At 48.2% G+C, this 15206-nt stretch overlaps 1 long non-coding RNA gene across 1 annotated transcript in view; it reads left to right on the forward strand.

The window, feature by feature from the left end:
• Nucleotides 1–7586, forward strand: part of LOC100987974 (uncharacterized) — a 38122-nt gene extending 30536 nt beyond the window's left edge. Inside the window, exon 3 of the long non-coding RNA XR_001337543.5 lies at nt 7356–7586. This is a non-coding gene — a long non-coding RNA (uncharacterized LOC100987974). The remainder of the gene's footprint in view (nt 1–7355) is intronic.
• The last annotated feature ends 7620 nt before the right edge of the window (nt 7587–15206 follow it).

Here is a 15206-nt window from a genome sequence, read left to right on the forward strand (position 1 = left end):
CTTCTCACAGCTCCACTATGTGGTGCCCTAGTGGGAACTCTATGTAGGGGCTCCAACCCCACATTTCCCTTCCACACTGCCCTAGCAGAGGCTCTCCATGAGGGTTCCAACCCTGCAGCAGACTTCTGCCTGGACATCCAGGCATTTCCATACATCCTCTGAAATCTAGGCAGAGGCTCCCAAACCTCAATTCTTGACTTCTGTGTACCCACAGGCTCAACACTACATGGAAGCCACCAAAGCTTGGGGCTTTCAGCCTCTGAAGCAATGGCGTGAGTGGTAACTTGGCCCGTTTTAGCCACGACTGGAACTGAAGCAGCTGGGACGCAGGGACGCACCATGCCTCAAGGCTTCACAGAGCAGGGGGAGCCTGGGCCCAGCCCACAAAACCATTTTCCCCCCTAGGCCTTGGGACCTGTGATGAGAGTGGCTGCCATGAAGGTCTCTGACATGCCCTGGAGACGTTTTCCCCATTGTCTTGGTGATTAACATTTGGCTCCAGGTTACTTATGCAAATTTCTGCAGTAGGCTTAAATTTCTCCCCAGAAAATGGGTTTTTCTTTTTCTATTGCATCCTCAGTCTGCAAATTTTCCAAACTTGTATGCTCTGCATTCTTTTGAATGCTTTGCCACTTAGAAATTTCTTCTGTCAGATACTCTAAATCATCTCTTTGAAGTTCAAAGTTCCACAGGTCTCTAGGGCAGGGGCAAAATGCCACCAGTCTCTTTGCTAAAGCATAGCAAGAGTGACCTTTACTCCATTTCCCAAAAAGTTCCTCATCTCCATCTGAGACCACCTCAGCCTGGACTTCATTGTCCATATCACTATCAGCATTTTGGTCAAAGCCACTCAGCAAGTCTCTAGATAGTTCCAAACTTTCCCATATCTTCCTGTCTTCTTCTAAGCCCTCCAAACTGTTTCAACCTCTGCCTGTTACCCAGTTCAAAAGTCAATTCTACATTTTTTAGTATCTTTATAGCAGTGCCCCACTCTTGGTACCAATTTACCGTATTAGTCTGTTCTCACACTGCTGTGAAGAAATATCCAAGACTGGGTAATTTATAAAGGAATGAGATTTAAATTGGCTCACAGTTCCACATTGCTGGGTAGGCCTCAGGAAACTTACAATCATGGTGGAGGGCAAAAGAGAAGCAGGCACTTCCTTCACAGGGTGGCAAGATGGAGTGAGTGCCAAGCAAAGGGGGAAGAGCCCCTTATAAAACCATCAGATCTCGTGAGACTCACTCACTGTCATGAGAACAGCATGGGGGAACCCTCCACCTGGTCCCCCCTTTGACACTTGGGGATTATGAGGATTATAATTCAAGATGAGATTTTGGGGGGGACACGGCCAAACCACGTCAGACTTAGAAAACAATACCCCAAAATGAAGGCCTCAGAAGTGACTTTCTTCTCTGACCCCCTCCTGCCCTCCTAGCTCTCAGTCCTATTCCTGAAGGCTAGCCATAGAAACTAGAATCCTTCCACAGCATGTGCTATAGAAACCAGAACCTCTTCTCCCCAAAGCTAGTCATAAAACCTAAAAATACTACTCTAATTTTCCCTCCAACTTTCTGTATAAAAACTGGCCATAAAGAAATGATCTTTCCTTTGACTGTAGGTCCTAAGACCCCCCATTCCAGAAAAGGTCCTGCCCCATCCCCAGAAGGAAGGAGCACTGCTCAGAGAGGCCAAGAATAATCTAGACAGGCAGATCATGCTGGGTTCCCACTCATTCTATCAGCATTCGATCAGACTTTTTTGTCCAGTCGTATTTCTACATGGCTGTTTATACTTCATGGAACCTAAGCATAAAAATGAACAATTTCCTCTGTATCTTTGGGTCTTCATTCTAAAGACTCCCGTGTAAATACATTTGTGTACCTTTTCTCCAGTTAATGTGCCTTTTGCAAGGTGATTTTTCAGAGAAGCTTTAGGGGGCTCTCCCTTGGCCCCATGCCAGCAAAAGGTTTAAACAGAGAGGTGGGGGCATGCCCCAGGTTAGATTTTCAAGTTCCTCTGACTTCCATGTGGAGAATGGACTAGGTGGCAGCAGGAGGGCCAGTGAGGCATCTGTTACATGGACCTAGCTGGAAGTGATGGTGGCCTGGATGGTGGACGGAGGGCATGGGGGGCTGAGGAGGAGAAATGGGGTGCTGAACTAACTAGCAAAGGGGCAAACCCATAGGGCTAGGTTGGTTGCTGTTGCTGGGTTGGTCAGGGTGATGGCAGGTCATGGGAGGAAGGCAGGCCCACCTCTTAGACAGAGGCAAGCAGGGATGAGCAAGGCTGGGGAAAAGACACATTTAGTTTTGAACGCCTGAGCCTGAGGCTCCTATGGGACATCCCTTCTCAGGGATGATGATCTGGGGCTCCAGAGAGATCTGAGCTGGAGCGGAGGTTGAGGAGTTGTCATCATGATGGGGGGTTGGGAGTACTGCCTGACCCACTTGTCATTTGCCTTGGCTCATGACTATTGAACTGGGAGATAAGGGGGCCCAGGACAGAACCCCAGAACCCAGGAAACCCCCAGGGTTAAAAGATGGAATAGAAGCTCACAAGGAAGGGAACCAAGGAGTTGTCTAGGCCCCAAGGAGAATGAGGAGAGTGCCAAAGGATGCTTCAATGGGAAAGAGACAGGCAATGTTAAAGTTGTCCCCAGACCTACTAAATCAAGGACGAAAATATGTCCCTGGAATGTTGGCAGGCAGTAAACAGAATGACACTGCTCTCAACAGACTGATGTGGATCTATCTGCAAGGTTGGCACATGTCTGTAGTCCCAGCTACTCAGGAGGCTGAGGTGGGAGGATCGCTTGAGCCCAGGGGTTTGAGGTTACAGTAAGCTATGATCGCACCACTGCACTCTAGCCTGAGTGACAGAATGTGACCCTATCTCTAAAAGTAAAAATTTAGAAATGCCAGGCACGGTGGCTCATACCTGTAATCCCAATACTCTGGGAGGCCAAGGCAGGCAAATCATTTGAGCCCAGGCGTTCAAGACCAGTCTGGGCAACATGACGAAACCCCATCTCTACAAAACATACAAAAATTTGCTAGGCGTGGTGGCACATGCCTGTAGCCCCAGCTACTCAGGAGGCTGAGATGGGATGATCACCTGGGCCTGGGAAGTGGAGGCTGCAGTGAGCCAAGATTGCACCACTGCATTCCAGACTGGGTGATGAAACAAGATCCCCCCATCTCTAAAAATAAAAATTAAAAGAGGCCAGGTGCAGTGGCTTATGCCTGTAATCCCAGTACTTTGGGAGGCCAAGGTAGGTAGATCACTTGAGCCCAGGAGTTCAAGACCAGCCTGGGCAACATGGTGAAACCCCATCTCTACAAAAAATACAAAAATTAGCCAGGCATGGTGGTGCATGCCTGTAGTCCCAGCTACTGGGGAGTCTGAGGTGGGAAGATCACCTGAGCCTGGGAGGTCGAGGCTGCAGTGCACGGAGATCACACCACTGCACTCCAGCCTGGGTGACAGAACAAGACCCTGTCTCAAAAAATAAAATTAAATTAAAAGAAAGGTTGTATTTGTTCCCTACTGCTAGGTACCAAATGACTCCACAGCCTAGGGGCTTAAAGTGGCAAAGAACAGTTTCTGTGGTCCAGGAATTCTGGAATGGCTTAGCTGGGTGGCTCTGGCTCAGAGCCTCTCATGAGGTTGCAGTCACAATGCTGCTGGCCAGGGCTGCAGTCATCTGAAGGCTCAACAGGGGCTGACGGATCCACTTCCAAGATGGCTCACTCACATGGCTGATGAGCTGGTGCTGGTGTTGGCAGGAGGCCTCAGTTCCTCATCCTGTAGACCTCTCCACAGGGCTGCCTGAGTGTCCTCACAGCATGGTCTCCCCCAGATCGAGTGATCCCAGAGGGAGCACCATGGGCCACCGTGTCTCATGACCTAACCTCAGAAGTCACACACTATTTCCACAATGTCCTAGCACGGTCAGCCCTATCCAGTGTGGGAGGGGATATTCATGAAGGCAGGGATTCCTGGGGACCATCTGAGGCTGGCATCCCCAAGACAAAGAAAGTATAAACATGAAGTTCTCAGCAGTATGTTTCATTCACAAAGATTTGTGGAAGCTTTTTAAAGGCCCCCCAACTACATAACACACGATAGCTGATATGGTTTGGATCTCTGTTCCCACCAAATCTCATGTAGAATTGTAATCCCCAGGGTTGGAGGTGGGGCCTGGTGGGAGGTGATCGGATCATGGGGGCAGAGTTTCCATGAATGATTTAGCACCATCCCCCCTTGGTACTGTATAATGAGTGAGTTCTCACAAGATCTGGTTAAGTGTGTGGCACCTCCCTGCTCTCTCTCTTCCTCCTGCTCCAGCCATGTGAAGTGCTGGCTTCCCCTTCGCCTTCCACCATGATTGTAAGTTTCCTGAGGCCTCCCCAGGAGCCAAGCAGATGCCAGCATCCTGCTTCCTGTCCACCCTGTGGAATCGTGAGCCAAATATCTCTTCTTTATAAATTATGCAGTCTCAAGTATTCCTTTATAGCAGTGCAAGAATGGACTAATACAAAATCTTGTGCTTATGCTTTCATAGAACATCTCTGGAAGGATGTACTTTTCACTAACTTTTTGAATCTCACATTTTTCTACTCCTCTAATAAATATATATATTAAAAATAATTATCGGATAATCAAAAGGAGTGTGCACTGAGTTTGGAAATATGTTTTTTCATATATCCAAACCACAGATATTTGCGAAGCTGCTACTGTGCATCAAGCTTTGTTCTTGGCACTGGAAATGGTGAAGGGAACAGAGCTTCGCCACCCTCATGGGCTGGGTTCTTTTCCTAGGGCTGCCATAACAAACTGCCACAGATGGAGTCACATAAGCAAGAGAAATGTATTGTCTCACCATTCTGGGGGCTAGAAGTTTGAAATCAAGGTGTCAACTGGGTCGGTTATGTTGAGGGCTGTGAGGGGAGGCTCTGTTGCAGGCTGGCTTCTTAACTTGCGGACGGCCATCTTCATGTTCATGTGGCATCTTTGCCATATGTACGAGTGCCCACATTTCCCCTTTTTATAAGGACACCAGGCTATTGGATTAGGGCCTACCCTAATGACCTCATTTTAATGTGGGTTCCTTTGTAAAGACCATTTATTCAAATAAGGTCACATTCTGTGATATTGAGGGGGTTGGGAATTCAACATAGGAATTTTCAGAGGAGGGACATAATTTAACTCGTAACATTGGCCTTACGTCGAGTGAGGGAGATGATAAGCAAAGGGGTCTATAGTACCTCAGGAGCCCAGGGAGCTGGAGAGGGAGAAAGCAGCCCAGGGGGAGGTCCACGATGGGCAAAGGCAGGGTTGGCCTGTGGGTAGAAAGTGGGTGGGAGCAGAAGAAGTGGATGGAGGGTGGAGAGTCACCAGGAGACACGTGCAGCTTTGAGGAGCTCTGGCTGAGCAGGGAGTCCAGAGTGGTGGCTGGAGGGAAACCTGGGATCTAGAGGGAGTCTTATCTGATTTTATGATGAAAAATCTTGTAAGCCAAAAAGACAAAAAAAAATGCAGAAAAGGAGGACAAGGCCGCAGGTTGAGGGTCGGGCCTCTTCTGGGTGCGGAGAGAAAGAGAGGGAGGGAGGAGAGGCAGGTGTGTGTGCATGGTGTGGGGTAGGAGATCTGCTGAGTGAGGAGGTGCCAGCCTGCAAGGGCCCTGAGGAGGGAGAAAGCTCAGGGTTTGGCTGAGGGACACAGGAAGCTTGCAGGGAGTGGGGGCTCCCAAGAACTCTCTCAGCCCCAAGACCTCCCTCCCAATCCCCGACCCACCCCGGCAGCTTCTGTCCTTCCGTTTCCTTCCCATCTCTCCCAGGGTCCCTCCTACGGCCCGTGGGTCTGTCCCTCCCCACAGCTGTCCTGCTGATCAATGGATGCTCTGTTCTCTCTGGCTCCCCTCCACGTGTCCCCGCCTAGCAGGGGCCATGGCCTCACCCCGGGGGTGCACAGGCCTGTGGTCAAAGCAATCTCCATCTGGCCACAGGGAAGTTCCGCCTCCACAACTATGACAATATTTGAAATTCTTCAGAAGTTGCATTTTATGTTATCACACCCATTGGGTCCTGCCCACCTTTTGAAAACCCTCCAGGGACCCCCGACTGCTCGGAGAACAAAACCCAAACACTTTAAAGTGACCTCCAAGGCTCTGCATGCTTCAGCTTCTGCATTGCTTTGTAGCAGCGTTTTATCTTGAAATAATTTTAGCTTTACAGAAGAGTTGCAAAGACAGTATGAAAAATTCCAGTATTCCTTTTCTCCGGTTCCCCTCATGTTAACATCTTACATCACCATAGGACATTTATCAAAACTAAGACATTAACATTGGTACAATGATGTGTTACTTTTGTAGGAAATGATAGTAATTATGGATTTTTTTCATTTTTATTGTGGAACATGCCATAGAGACAAAGGCATATATGTACAGTCTGAAGAATAACAATAAATACCCTTGAACTCACCAATCCATTTAAGAAATAGAATACTGCTGTTACCCCCGACACTCTGCATGCTCCTTCCTGATCAAACCCCCCAGCCTCAATGATTGAAGCAGGGATGTTAATTTATGGGGGTGACTGATGACATAGAAAGAAAGAATTCATTACTTACAATTCCAAGACAAGGCATCACACAGTGCCACAGAGGGCCACGGAGGCAGCACCAGGAAGCCGTGCAGATGCCTGAGTCATGCTTCCTGCACACCCTGTGGAGTGTACACCCTTGGGTGAGGAGGTAGAAGCAGGGGCAAAGACAGCACTGGGCCAGAGGCTTTATTGGAGTTTCCAGGGCAAAGGCAAGGCAAGGCAGACTAAACATCGTGCTCTCAGAATGGCACACAATTTAAAACTCATTAATTGTTTATTTCTGGAACTTTTCAATTATTTTCGGACCAAGGTTGACCACGGGTAACTGAAACCGCAGAAAGTGGAACCGCAGATAAGCGGGGGCTGCTGTATAGCATATGATCATCTTCATGTTACAAAGTTTCTATTTTCTTTTTTGAGACAGAGTCTTGCTCTGTCACCCAGGCTGGAGTGCAGTGGCGCAATCTCAGCTCACTGCAACCTCCACCTCCTGGGTTCATGCGATTCTTCTGCCTCAGCCTCCTGACTATCTGGGATTACAGGTGTGAGCCACCAAACCCAGCTAATTTTTGTATTTTTAGTAGAGACAGGGTTTCACCATGTTGACCAGGCTGATCTTGAACTCCTGACTTCAAGTGATCCGCCCGGCCTCGGCTTCCCAAAGTGCTGGAATTACAGGCGTGAGCCACCGCGCCCAGCCAATGTTTCTATGTTCGATTGTTAATGGCTATCTGGTTTCTTTCCAGGTGCACAATGCTTCTTGAGTATCTCCGTGTCTGTGGCTGATATCCAGACGCAAGGCTTCTTCTGGGCATCCCTGGGAATGGGAGTGCATAGACATACTGGTCAAATTACAGCACAGCCTCTACACCTTTACTGAAGATGGAAAACTGTTTTCCAAAGTTGACTTGCCTAACATGATGTAACTATCATGCAAAAATAAAAATAAAGTTAAGAATAAAAATTTAAAAATGAAAGTTTACATGTTCACCAGCTCCCTCCAGACACTCATCTGCCTTTGGTGCTGTCTGACTTTGTTTGTTTATTTATTTATAGAGATGGGGGCTCCCTATGTTGCCCAGGCTGGTCTCAAACTCCTGGACCCAAGCCATCCTCCCAAAGTGCTGGGATTACAAGTGTGAGCCACCACGCCTAGCCTGACTTTAAGATTTTTGCCAATCCAGTGGGTATGTAATGATATCTCAGTGGATCTTAATCCACACTTCTTTGATTGATAATGAGATTGAGCATTTTTCTCATGTTTTTAAATCACTTATGCTTCTTTTATGAAATTCCTGTTCTTTTGTTCCCCAATTTCTATTGTGTTATTTATCAATCTTTTTCTTATTGTTCATAGGCATTTTTTTGTATTATGGATGCTACTCTTCGGTTAGTCATGTGTGTTGCAAATCTTGCTAATTGTGACTCGTCTTTTCATTCTCTGAATGGGATCTTTTCATGAAAGGGCCCTCTAAATTTTAATGCAGTCAAATTTGTCAACTATTTTCTTTATGGGTTAAACTTTTTAATCTCATTTTTTTAAGTTTCATTAAAGAATCTTTTCATAAAGATGCTCTCCTATATTTTATTATAAAGTTGTAAAGTTTTACCATTTATATTTAAATCCTTAATCCATCTGGAATGGATTTTTAATGTGTGGGATGACACACAGAATCATTTTCATTTTCTTCCATATGAATAGCGAGTTATTCTGGCACCATTTCCTGGGAAGACCATCCTTTTCTCCTGGATTCGCGATGCAGGCTGTGTTATCACCTTTTCATATATGCATGAGAAAAAAAAATGTTAAGGAAAAAGCCAAGTGAAATAAAATGGTAGGCAACACTTTGGCCCAGCAAGTCCATGTCTAAGCATTTATCCTAAAGAAATAACTGTAAATGCAAAAAAAAAAAAAAAAAGAAAGAAAGAAAGATTTGTCGCAAAGATGTGGTTTATAAGAGCCAAAAATTAGCAAACAATCTCATTGCATATGCAACAAAAGAAAATGTTTAAATAAATTTTTGTACATCTATACAATGGAACATTATGCAGTAATCTAAAAAGATATGGTAGATTTTAAGGAGGTGACATGGAAAGAAAAATTGAAAAGCACAGACTATGGAACCACATACAGATACAGTATAATCCTCACTATGTAATCTAGAGGTATGTTCTTAGACAAATTACAAAAGAGGGACGATATATACCAAACTGCAAGCAGTTGATCTATATTATCTGACTTTAAAAAAAATTTGTCATCCTAGCATCCCAGTATATTATCTGAATTTTTATAGTGATATCAGGCAATCATAAATAAAACATAGTTCACTTTCTCTATGTTAAAAAAAAATGATGTTGCATATGCTTAGGATAATACCATAGGACCCAGCAACCCATTCCTAGGTATTTTCTTAAGAATCTAAGAACATTTATGTTCACACGAAAGCCAGTATGTGAATATTCATCATAGGCCCATTCACCCAAAACTGGAGGCAACCCAGATGTCCCTCAACCAGTGCGTGGATAAATAAGCTGTGGTTCATCCACACGATGGAATATTACTCGGCAACAAAAGAAACATTACTGATGGATGCGACACCATGGATAAACTTCAGAACACTGTGCTAAGTGAAAGGAGCCAGACCCAAAAGGCTACATACACTATGATTCCATTTATATGGACATTCTGGAAAAGGCACACTTATAGGAAAGCAAAACATCAATGGTTGCCAGGGGCGGGGATGGTGGGAGAGATTTACTATAAAGGGGCACGGGGACATTTTGGGGGTGAAGGAACTGTTCTCTATCTTGATTATGGTGATGATTACATGACTATGGGTTTGTCAAAACTCATAAACCTACTAACTACAAACTACCCACTAGAAAGGGAAAACTTTACAATATGTAAATTACACCCCAATAAAGAATCGCAAGCTATAAAAGGTGTTGCAGGTTATACCTTTGTAAATTAAAATACACCAACAATGTGAAAGCTAAAGAAAAATATGTGATGTAAGAACATTTAATGATATGGAAAAATATTCACAGTATCATCAAATGAATATCCATGTTGCACAACGCTGTAATACACAAGTCTATGTACACAAAGGCATGCATACATGCACACACCGGTAGAAAGAAAAAACTGCTGGATAAACGCCGCAAATGGTGTTCACAGGTCTCTCTGAGTGGAGGGGTCACTGCCGGTCTTTATTTTCTTTCGCTCCCTGGGTTTGCTGTTTTCCCACGACGTTTCCCACAGTGTGTTCCCGCTGGAGTCCATGGCTGGCTCAGGGAGGCTGGGAGGAGGTGGCCACTCCACAGCTGGGAAAACCACAGCCTCCCGATGAACCCTGGCTGACGACCTGTCTATGTTTACTTTTTCTCCCTGGGCAGACAAGATGGGAGACTGGAAGAAGGGGCCAGAAATTCAGACTCAGAAGCCCCCTCCAGAGGCCACAAGGCAGCCTGGTCCTCTCTGAACCAGTGGCTCCCACTCACTGGCCCCTTGTCTCTGCCTGGACTCCTGTGGATGAGTGGAAGGCCAAGAGGGCGCCCTCTGGTGCCCACTAGATCGACTCCCAATTAATCACTTAACTGTGTGACCCTGGGCCAACTACTCAACCTCTCTGTGCCTCGGGTCCTCCTCTGAACATGGGGATAAAGACAGTGCTTGCCTCGTGGGGATGTTGTGTGTGTATACATGCATACACACATGTGCAAAGAGCTGAGAGCCACGCCTGGTACCATTTACATGCTCAGTAAATGTTTAGGAGGATTGTTGTGATAACCCAGCAGACTGATGTGTAAGCCTATGGTCCCATCTCAGGGCATGTGGGTGTCACAGGATCGTAGTCCTAACAGCCCAAAAATAATGTTAAAATGACTCAAGGACTTCACTTGTGCTTCTGAGCATCCTGAAGGAAATAGGCACAGTCTACAGAACTACTTCCTAATGCTCCCCTTAGTTCAACTGTCCACTTCCTCAGCACAGTCCCTGTATGTCTTTGGAGGTCCCCCTTCTCCAGACTTCCTTCATTCAGCCAACAGCGTTTATTGAGCACCTGCTCTGTGCCAGCCAGCTGCTGTTCTAGGCTCTTAGAGTAAATCAGAAAACCAAATAGATGAAAAATTCTCATTGTTCACAAGTAGATTCTAGACGTCTCCCCAGAGCAAAGCCCAGGCCCTTGGCCTTCCTCTCCCCTGCCCCTTTCTTCCTCATTCTGCACCCAGAACCCAAGAAAACCGCTGCAGCCCTTCCTAGGAGGGCAGGAGAGAGGAAAGATCTGAGTTGGCCAAGCCAGGCTCTCCAGCAGGCAGGGCTCCAGCAGAGGCTGGGCACCTTCAGCCATCAGCAACTGTGTCCCATTACCTGTGGAAAGCGCCAGCCCTGGCCTGGCAAACTGTAGGAGTTCATCAAGAGTGGCTTTGTTGTACAGTGGTTGTCTTGTACCCAGTTGGATTGGCAGCAGCTTCGGGGCACGAGGAGCGACTGTTCACTCCTTGGGGAGCTTGCAGCACAGGGCAAGGTGCACAGTAGGCACTTGGTGGCTGGCAGGGCCCTCTGGGGCATCCTATGGGTGAATATCTTGCTGAGCCCATGGAAGGCCCATGTCAGAATCCAGTAATGTGCTGGGGAGGCGAGCTGGGGTGGGGTTGGAAGTGGTGCTCACCAGCCCAGCCAGGGTTCCTCTTAAAAGTCACAGTGCTCAAAGCCAGTACAGTGCCTCACCCCTTTTTATGCCCTCACCTGGCTCATCTCCCATCCATTAGTCCTCAAGGTACATCTGTGAGTCCCATGGGTCAGGTAGTGGGTGCAATGGGAGGAGATGAGGGTATGGACTTGTCCTCAGATCTACCTCTTAGTACCTATGAGAAGTCAGCAACCACCCTGACCCTCTGTGTCTTCATCTGTAAAATGCATATATTAGTCTCTTCTTTGGTGGAAAGGATTAAATGAGATGTTGCATATGGAGGCATGTGAGGGTTTTGTAAGTGCTCATTCTCCCTTTTCCCTCAGGAAGAAAGCCTCCACCTTCAGACTATCAGGCACCTGGGGACAGACCCCAGGACACTGCCTTTTGTGGCTCTTACCACCCATGGTCACCTCAGTTACTCAAGCCACACATGCATGTTCGTGCATCCCCCACATATACACAGAAACTCACGGGCGTTATATCAACCAGGGTTCCTAGCTGCAAGCAACAGAAAGCAACCATGACTGACTTAAGCAGAAAAGGAATTTCTCAAAAGAATATTATTTGATTTACGGAATCACAGGAAATCATCCAGGTCTCTACCTGGAAGGCAGAATGAACCTTATTAAAATTAGTTGAGATGCGCACTTAACATTGTGCCTTGCACAGAGTAACTGCTCAGGAAAGGTTATCCAATAATAATGAAAGCATGTCTTATGGTGTGACACCTCTGCTCAAAATCCTTTCATAGATCCAATTGTCTACCATGGAAACCCGGCCTCTGGGCTGTGGATACTTGTGATGGGGGAGGTGGTGCGGGCTCCGAATTCTTTCCAAGAGTCTGCAAACCCGCAGAGCCATGAAGCATTGTCTGTAGGCCAGCACTCATCCTCCACCCCTCTGCCTGCTTCTCCGCTCTCCTAGTTCCTTCTCCCTCCTCTAGGAATTCAGCATTGCCACTCTGATTGGCTGGATTTTGGGACATTGATTGAGCCTTGTTTTCTAGTGGGCAGGAGGCTCTGTGTCTTAAAGGCCACTGGCCCAGCTGCCAATGAATCAGTACTTTGTTTCCCCAGGTAGAGTGGGGGCAGGGGGCAGGGAACTGGCAGGGCAAGTTTGGGGCATTCTGCTCCAAGGTCCCTCTAGCCAAATGTTATCAAATCTCATCCAACATGCTCCTGGCTCTCCATTTCAGATGTCTGTAAACTGGGGACTACAAAATGCAAATATGTTTAAGAGTTGCTAAATTTGCAGTGACTTTTTCTCAATCAGTGTTTTGCAAATCTAACTACTATCATAGGAAGACCTTTATACTTGAAAAACTTGGCGGGTCACTCACCACCCAGATCAAGACCAAAGCATGGCTGTCAGTGCCTTCGCTTAAACAGTTCTCTCCACCTGGCCTGCCCTTCTGCCATGCCCCTCCTAGGCCATCACAGATGCCAGCTCAGAGGGGCAGTTCCTGCTGGCTGCATGGTGTCCCACCTGGACTGTGTCACCAGCCTCTTCACAGCCTCTAGCCTTCGGTGCTCCCTACCTGACCACCCATACATCTAGCAGGCAGAGGGACGGGTCCAGAAATGCACACCTGGTCACCTTGATTGCACTGAGCCCTGCCCTGCAGTCAGTTACCTGCGTTTTCCACCAGGCATCCATTTAGCTTAGTCATCTTCCTCCGGGACAGTGGCCGTTTGATGGTGACAGACCTAGGCCCAGGTTTCTAAGAATCAGGAAGATGAAGCAACAGGGAAAGCAGGTTGACCCTCGCTTCCTTCCCCTTCCACAGGAGGGTCCTGCCCCGGCTGACAGAGGAGGCGTGAGTCCTGCTGCTTCCTGGCCTGTAAGATGCCCCTCAAGGTCGGGCGTGGTGGCTCACACCTGTAATCCCAACACTTTGGGAGGCCAAGGCGGCAGATCACCTGAGGTCAGAAGTTTGAGACCAGCCTAACCAATATGGTAAAATCTCATCTTTACCAAAACAACAACAACAACAACAACAACAACAAAATTAGCTGGATGTGGTGGTGTGTGCCTGTAATCCTACTCAGGAGGCTGAGGTGGGAGAATTGCTTGAACCTGGGAGGTAGAGGTTGCAGTGAGCTGAGACTGCACCACTGCACTCCAGCCTGGGCGGCAGAGGGAGACCCAGCCAAAAAAAATGTCCCTTAAGTTTCCCAGCCTGAATATATTCAGTCACCTGAGCCACTGAGAGGCACCCCCGTGGCTCCAGTCAGTGGCAGGAGCTGGAAGTCTCAGGAGAGAAGGAAAACGGAACCCAAACCTTTGCAAACACTCAGACCGGCTGCTAAGTGCCACGCACGCATTTGATCACACTGACTTCTCCGGCGAGCCCTGTAAGGCTGGCGTTACTATCCCACTTTACAGATGAAGGAACTGAAGGTGGCTGAGGTAGCGACCCTTCCTAATGGGTGGGAGTGGGATTGAACTGAGCCACACAGTCAGCATTTATCCCCCCAACAAAGAGTAATAACTGCCCCCATGGCCCAGGCCTGGCTTGCCAAAGGCTGTACATTTTGTGTGGAATAAACCTAAGATGCCGTGGGAGGGAGGGAGTTCAGGGAAGGCTTCCTGGAGGACACGGTGCTGCATGCCAGGCAATGGGAAATGCATCTTCAAAGGCATGGAGGTGTGACAAAGTTTCACATGTTCAAGCTTATTTCTCTAAGTTAGTGTTTCTCGAGGGGTGGCATCAACTGGGAGCTTCCCAAGCCTTGTCACCTACCCTGTACTCAGGATCAGGGCGTGGGGCTTGCTTTTGGAAATCTGCGTGGTCACAAGCTCCTGGGTGGTTGTATTTGAAAGTGGCAGTGCGAGAACCCATGGGGTGGGATGTGGAGGGCCCTGTGAGCCTGTTAAGGAAGTGGGCCTTGCCCCTTGGTGATGTGAAGCAGAGGGGGGATGGTGCTGGTGTCGGCTTCAGAGAGATCTCTTTGGCAGGTGTAGGTGACCAGCTTGGAGCCTGGGCACCTGAGACAAGGCCGGAGCAGCCATCAGGAGGCCAGACAGCAGGAATCAAGGTCTGGACTTCAGAGTGGTCAAGAGGATAGAAAGAAAAGAGAAAGAGAGAAGGCAGGCTTGAGGAGGGCTTCCAGGTTCCAGTTTTATGGAGGAGGCGAGAGGGGGCTGGGTTTGGAGAATTGGTAGAGCCGAGACAGCAGTGCAGCCCTTACACCCGGGCAGGTCAGGACCCCACAGGCCCTATGCCTCAGGGTGCCCCACACCTTAGAGTGCCTTCCTCAGAACTTTCTAGGTCCCACCTGGCACCTAGAACCAGCTAGGCATGGCAGTGTCATCCGTGTGGGCACCCCAGGCCCAGGGTCAGGCCCCGATCTGCCGTCTCATTCCTCATTTATTCTCTATGGGACACTTTACAGCCCTGGACCCTGAGGAAGGGGTCTGCCAGGTGCCCTGAGAGCTCTGGGACTCATCCTATGAAGTGTCCTGGGGCCCTGAGGCCAGGTCCCAGTTTCAGGAGGGTACCTGGAGAGCTGATCATCCCTGCTGGCCAGCGCAATGTTACTTTGGTGGGGTCATGTGAAATTGGGCTGCCAGAATGGTCCTCAAATGCTGATTTGAGGTGACTCCAAATATTTGCCTGCCCAGGGCTCTGCCTAAGGACAGCTGTGGGTGCAGGGACACTTGCTGCTGGTTGGTATCTAGACACTGCCCTGAGATCCCTGGGTGCCTTCCTGCTACCCTGGCCACCCCAGATGGGGTGACTCAGGTGAGGTCCTTGGGGAGGCCACCCTGGCACCCACTGGCCAGTGACTCCCACCTGCTGGCCCCTCCTCATGTATTACACCTCCACCTTAATCACACGGCCAACAGCAATATCCCCAGCAATAGGGCCATTTGATGTCGCATGATCTGCTGCACTGG

Source organism: Pan paniscus, chromosome 21 (genome assembly GCF_029289425.2).
Source record: "Pan paniscus chromosome 21, NHGRI_mPanPan1-v2.0_pri, whole genome shotgun sequence".
NCBI lineage: Eukaryota > Metazoa > Chordata > Mammalia > Primates > Hominidae > Pan > Pan paniscus.